The 6,329-nt window shown below is 42.0% G+C and overlaps 1 protein-coding gene and 1 pseudogene across 1 annotated transcript in view; one reads left to right on the top strand and one right to left on the bottom strand.

The window, feature by feature from the left end:
- LOC127036700 (zinc finger protein OZF-like) overlaps positions 1-6,329 on the bottom strand; it is a 237,886-nt gene that overhangs the window by 4,794 nt on the left and 226,763 nt on the right. The window lies entirely within an intron of this gene.
- LOC127036689 (zinc finger protein 883-like) overlaps positions 1-6,329 on the top strand; it is a 199,723-nt pseudogene that overhangs the window by 92,812 nt on the left and 100,582 nt on the right.

Here is a 6,329-nt window from a genome sequence, read left to right as displayed (position 1 = left end):
GCAAAGGGGGTGAATTGGAGCAGGGGGGTGGCCAGGGTCGGAGCAGGGGGTGAAAATTTACGGGTCTGGGGGGGGGAGGCGGCAGCTGGAGGCGGCATTAGGAGAGAGGCTAAAGGGCAAAATCAGGGCTGGGGGGGGAGGCGGAGTTAAGCCCAGGGGGGAGGTGCTGTCAGAGGGCAAAACCCAGCACAAGCAGGGACAGAGTGGGTAACACCGCAGTGGCACTGACAGACCCGTGTCTGCAAAAATGGTGGGGGGCAAAAGGGTTTTTATATTTCCCCTCCCACAGGCAGCACCTCTCAGCGAGGGCTTCCCAGGGCTGGGTTCTTAAAGGCACAGGCATCCCAATGCCTAGTCAGTCCAGCTCCTCTCTTTCTGATCTAACCTACTGAGGCTCTGTCTACACTACAAAGTTCAGAGCGCTGCTGTGAGTGCCAGTGCTCCTGGTAATCCCCCTCGAGGAGGGGATTAGCTCCGAGCACTGGGAGCTGAGCCTGTCCACGCTAGCTCTTTAAAGCGCTCAAACTTGCTGTGCTCAGGAGGAGGGGGGGTGATTTTTCACAGCCCTGAGCCAGCAAGTTAAAGTGCTTTAACTTGCCAGTGTAGATAATCCCTGAGATTTAATTCAGTGAAACGTTTTACATAGATCCCCTCAGAAACAAAGAATCCCTTATCACTGTATCTCAATGCATAGAGTCTCTGAGGAGTTTCCCAAGTTGTCTTATCTGCTGCTGGGATTCCCGGAATTCCCTGAATTTTTAAATTTAATTTTTTCTTTTCATTTGAGAGCTCACTGAATTTCTGGCCTAGTGTCAAAACTTTGTTTTGAGTCAATCCACCAATGGCAATTGCATTTTTGCAACTGTTATTTTGCCTCAGTCTAGCCCTTAGTGTTTTTCTGCATGCCGTTGTGTACAGCTTGATTCTCAAATATTCAATAAAGGCAGGATACTATCTCCTGTAATGTCTTTCTCTCTGGAAAAAATATCTATTGTAATTTTTGCAGAAAATTAGAACTGCCATCATGGGTCAGACCAATAGTCCACCTAATCTAGTATCCTGTCTTGTGACAGGGCCAATGCCAGGTACTTCTAAGGGAATGGTCAGACCAGGCCATGACTCAGTGAACCATCCCATTGTCCACTCCCAGCATCTGGCAGTCAAAGGACAGTTTAGGGACATGCAGAGCATAGGCCTGCATCCCTGATTATCTTGGCTAACAGCCAATGTACTTATCCTGAGGGACTGATCTAATTCTTTGTTCAACCCATTCATAGTTTTGCCTTTCAAAATATAATGAACACACATCTACAACCCCAAGATACCATTACAACCACAAGAATTCTAAAATCATGAGTTATACACCCTCGAGTCAAGAAATTTTAATAAATAAATATCTTTTTTTTTTAATGTGCCTCTTTGTTCCTGAGCCTGTAGGGCAGGGCTGCCCAGAGGATTTAGGGGGCCTGGGGTCTGCGGCAGCAGGACCTGGAGTTGAAGGACACCCCCCCGCCCCGTGGGTCTTCGTGGCACTTCAGTGGCGGGTCCCACAGTGGAAGGACTCCCTGCCGCCGAATTGCCGCCGAAGACCCGGAGCGGAAGAAGCTCCAGGGGCCCGGGCCCTGTGAGAGTTTTCCAGGGCCTCCAGAGTGATTGAAATACCCCACTCCAAGGGCCCCAAAAAACTCTCATGAGGGCCCCTGCGGGGCCTGGGGAAAATTGCCCCACTTCCCCCCCCCCCCCCCGTCAGCCCTGCTGTAGGGTGCAGTAAGGCCAGTTCTAATGCCTTGAGCCTAAACACCTGAATGAATCTTAGTCTACCCTCATACTTTCCTGTTACTTCTCTCAAACATTTAATATACCTAAGGCCATATCTACACTCTAAGTGTGGGTTAACTCAAGTTATGTCAGCATAGAGTCACTACAGTTACTTTGCCAAGTATCAGCGGGTAGCCGTGTTAGTCTGTATCCAGAAAAACAACAAGCACCTTTAAGGGAGCATCTTAAAGACCAAACAGGTCAGACAGGGGAAGTGGTGGCCAAGGGATCCAACTTCTCATAATGCATTGTTAACTATCCACTAATATATTATGTATCCCATACATAAACGTATACATAATGTTTACTTTTTTTTTTCTAAACCCACAAACATGTCTGGCCCACCTCACTGTCTGCCATCGCACACAGAATCATGGAACTTGTGTGACTCTGCACTATTGTCATAAGCGTTTGCACCCAAAGGTGCATACTCCTTTACTATTTGCAGAGCAGCAAACATACAAGTGGAGTGTGACATTATATTCTACATTCTTTATGAAAAAATGCTTATGATCTGGATATGACATAGCTAATATATACTTTATGCAAGATGGCTGATGTGGAGTATCATTGCAAAACTTAAGACCTATTGACTGCGTTTGTCCAACATGTATGCATGTAACATTTATATCTGAGGCTAGAAATATTGACCATATCTCTGTATTTCAAATGTGCTCTGTTGGATGAGGCCAGACAATGTTAGTGGCTTATTGGCGGAGTGCACAAAGACATAAAGATTACCCCAGGAACTGTGTGCAATAGGAACCTCTGAATGATAGTGTTATACAATGGGGACTACTTGACCACGATCAGATACCTCTGCACAATGGGTGCTTTTTGACCCAGGTCACAGCACAAGAGCCTTCCAGAAATTGGGGGGAAGAAAGAAAAGGTGGACAATGACAGCTTACAAGAACAACCGGAAACACCTGAGGTACAAAGACTGAACAGTGAGAAGTGATTGTTCCAGCAATCGGAGTGATGGGAAGACAGACACTTTAGCTCAGCTTAGCATACTGAGAACGAGAAGGATCTGACATTATCAACCACTGAAGAATAATCCAGGTGTGTATAATATATCTTGTGTTCCCATTATGCAGGCATAGACCTTTTTCTCACTGCAAATAACACTAATGAAAACAATACAAGACCGGTTAAGTTTTAACAGTGAAGACAAAGACTAAAGAAAATGTCCCAAAAATTAAATGAGAGCGCAATGAGGTGACGTGAGTACCACAGTTCTGAGTGTAATTTTTGTGGTGATACCTCTTTGCTCCTTATGTGTGTGACGCAGTGACAGAAGTGGAAGTCTGTATAAAGCACAATGGTAGATTTTCTGCCTGTGAGCTTGCTTTCCAAAGGAAATTAAGCATTTCACATACTATTTACAATACTTTTCACTACTCTCAATGTTTTGTGTGCATTCAATGTTTTTTTTTATTAATAGACTGTATGACCTACTATGCAGTGGAAAGAGACTACTAAAGATTGATTTTTAAATGTTCAGTCTTTCATTAAGGTTTTCATGCAATAGCCATGAAATTCCACTTACAAAATGTTTTTTAAACAGTCCTGAAAATATAGGAATGTGGGGTTGGTTCTCTCTTCTCCAGAAATGTGTGTGGTATCAAGTGTTTGTCTGATGGGTGTTTTGAGGATGGTGACTAAGTGTCACTTAAGATTTCTTGAGTAATAAACATGTACATAAGGCTGTGACACTGGCCCTAAACCATGGTGGAGTTGATTTAAATCAAATTGATTTAAATCATTAGTCAGGAAGACTCGATTTAATCATGGTTTTCTAGATAAAAGTGCATTCTTGTTGGTTGTTGTAGCCTTAATACATATTCTTCACAACTCAGAGTTAGATATAAGTTTCATTTCTAGAAGGTACACACTATACATTTTTAAACAGTGATTTATTTAGGAAACCTTTAAGAGTAGTTTTACAGCTATATCAGAAAATGAATGTGTGATGTTATATACTGTGGGGGAGTGTGCTCCATGTTCCTCATTTTCATATAAGTGTGATCTTACATATAAAGCATGCCATGTAAGGTATCAGGGGAGAGGGTTAGGGTTAGGGTTACACACCAAACCTGTCCAAAGAAAAGTTTATGGCATATGGTTTTTCCTTTCAGCTTAACCTAGAGATATGCAAAAAATTGGGACTACAGCATAGCTTCACCAACCCATACCATCCACAAAGCAACAGACTAGCTGAAAACACAAACAAAACCATCAAAAGGTAATTTTAGGGCAGGGAAAATTACAGTATTAATAGAAAGGAGAATGCACTATGAGAGAAGCTACAAATTGCTTCAAACGTTTAGTGTATTGAAACTCACTTGTCTTTTATTTAAAGTAAAAGGAATTATCCCACTGCACTAGGATGGCCTCTTTTTGCCTTTTTGATTGCATACAATTTCTCTCAGTAAAGACAGTCCATTCCCTTTCCCCCATAAATAATCCATCCCCATTTTTTATGGAGAATTGCTCAAGTTGGTTGATGACAGTGCAACTAATGTCTAGTATGGTGATGACTAATGACTAGTGATGAATTTCTTGGTGACATTGTATTTTCTTTGAGAACAAAACCAAACATAACAACCAAATTGTCACCCTATCGACTACTGTATGGCTTTGAGGCAAGATTCCCAGATCAAATGTCAGACAACTACATGGTAAGTGTCCTTCAGCTTTCAGGTGCATATGTTATTCTGCGATGGTTCTGTTTACAAACACAGCTCCTTCTCCATTTGTTTCCAAAGCCAACAGATTCTGAGGAACTTGATGAATAATACTACAAAGAGAACATCATGAAAATTGAAGCTAGATGTGATGCTGAAACTAAACTGGCTATTAATAATATTTCAAAAGCACAAGTGTCATAAACAGATAGCTAAGGGTTAATGTCTCTTTCACCTGAAGCACCTGACCAGAGGACCAATCAGGAAACCGGATTTTTTCAACTTTGGGTGGAGGGAATTGAGTGTCTAAGTCTTTTGTGAGTCTGCCTGCTTTCTCTGAGCTTTGGAGAAGTACTTTCTACTTTCTAATTTTCTGTTCTAAGTGTAAGGACAAAGAGATCAGATAGTAAGTTCTATGGTTTCTTTTCTTTGGTATTTGCATGAATATAAGTGCTGGAGTGCTTTGATTTGTCTTCTTTTTGAATAAGGCTGTTTATTCAATATTCTTTTAAGCAATTGACCCTGTGTTGTATCATCTTAATATAGAGAGCACATTTGTATGTATTTTTCTTTCTTTTTATATAAAGCTTTCTTTTAAGACCTGTTGAAGTTTTCTTTACTTCAAGGAAATTGAGTCTGTACTCACCAGGGAATTGGTGGGAGGAAGAAATCGGGGAGATCTGTGTGTTGGATTGCTAGCCTGATTTTGCATTCCCTCTGGGGGAATAGGAAAGTACTTTTTGTTTTCAGGATTGGGAACAGAGAGGGGGAGTCTCTCTGTGTAGTTTCACAGAGCTTGTGTCTGTGTATCTCTCCAGGAGCACCTGGAGGGGGGAAGGGAAAAAGGATTATTTCCCTTTGTTGTGAGACTCAAGGGATTTGGGTCTTGGGGTCCCCAGGGAAGGTTTTTCAGAGGGACCAGAGTGCCCCAAAACACTCTAATTTTTTGGGTGGTGGCAGCAGGTACCAGGTCCAGGCTGGTGGCTAAGCTTGGAGGTTTTCATGCTAACCCCCATATTTTGGACGCTAAGGTCCAAATCTGGGACTAAGGTTATAACAACAAGAAAAGCAACAAAGACAATATGCCAAAACTAAGACTCGTAAACATTGGGGAAATAACATTCAAGGTTGGTGACACTGTCATGTTACTGAATACGAGAAGGAAAACAAGAAAGGAGGGACAGCTACAACCTACCTAGGTGGGACCATACAAACTGCTTCTGTAGAGGGCAAAAGAGTTAAATTAGAAAACAAGTTAAGGAAAGGTTTCACCAAGTTGTACAGTATCTTCCAACGAAAAGTATTTAAAAAGCCTCCAAAATTAGGTGAGGAAAACATATCACAGAGAAATATGGAAGAGGAAACTGCTGTGGATGACACTGTGAAAACCTCAGAGGTCGAAGAAATGGGAGGGAATGTATCTAACAAGCCTCACAACAGTCAAGTAGAGGTCACACAGACGGAAAAGGATGAATGTGTAGTGTCAATTGTTTCAAGCAGTCATCCAGGTGATTTTGATGACATGATTACGGAGGATGATGAAGATGGTGAATGGTTTCTCAAAAGTATTGCTTACCACACAGTTGTTTTTAAAGAATTTGTTGACACACTTCCATTTATCAAGCATGTCAATGGTTTCCATATAGGAATGGAATGTTTGCTTGCAATAATAATTTCTCTCTCTCTTTTGTACACTACACCACACAAGAGAGTTGGGAAGCACACCAACTTCTATCTAACACCTGATGATAGATCCAGAGGGGTGAAAAGATCTGCTGCTGAAATCAGAATTGTAGCTGGCCTGTTTACTCTTGAGTTAAC

Source organism: Gopherus flavomarginatus, chromosome 18, assembly GCF_025201925.1.
Source record: "Gopherus flavomarginatus isolate rGopFla2 chromosome 18, rGopFla2.mat.asm, whole genome shotgun sequence".
NCBI classification, from domain to species: domain Eukaryota; kingdom Metazoa; phylum Chordata; order Testudines; family Testudinidae; genus Gopherus; species Gopherus flavomarginatus.
This window is presented reverse-complemented; position numbering and strand designations above follow the sequence as displayed.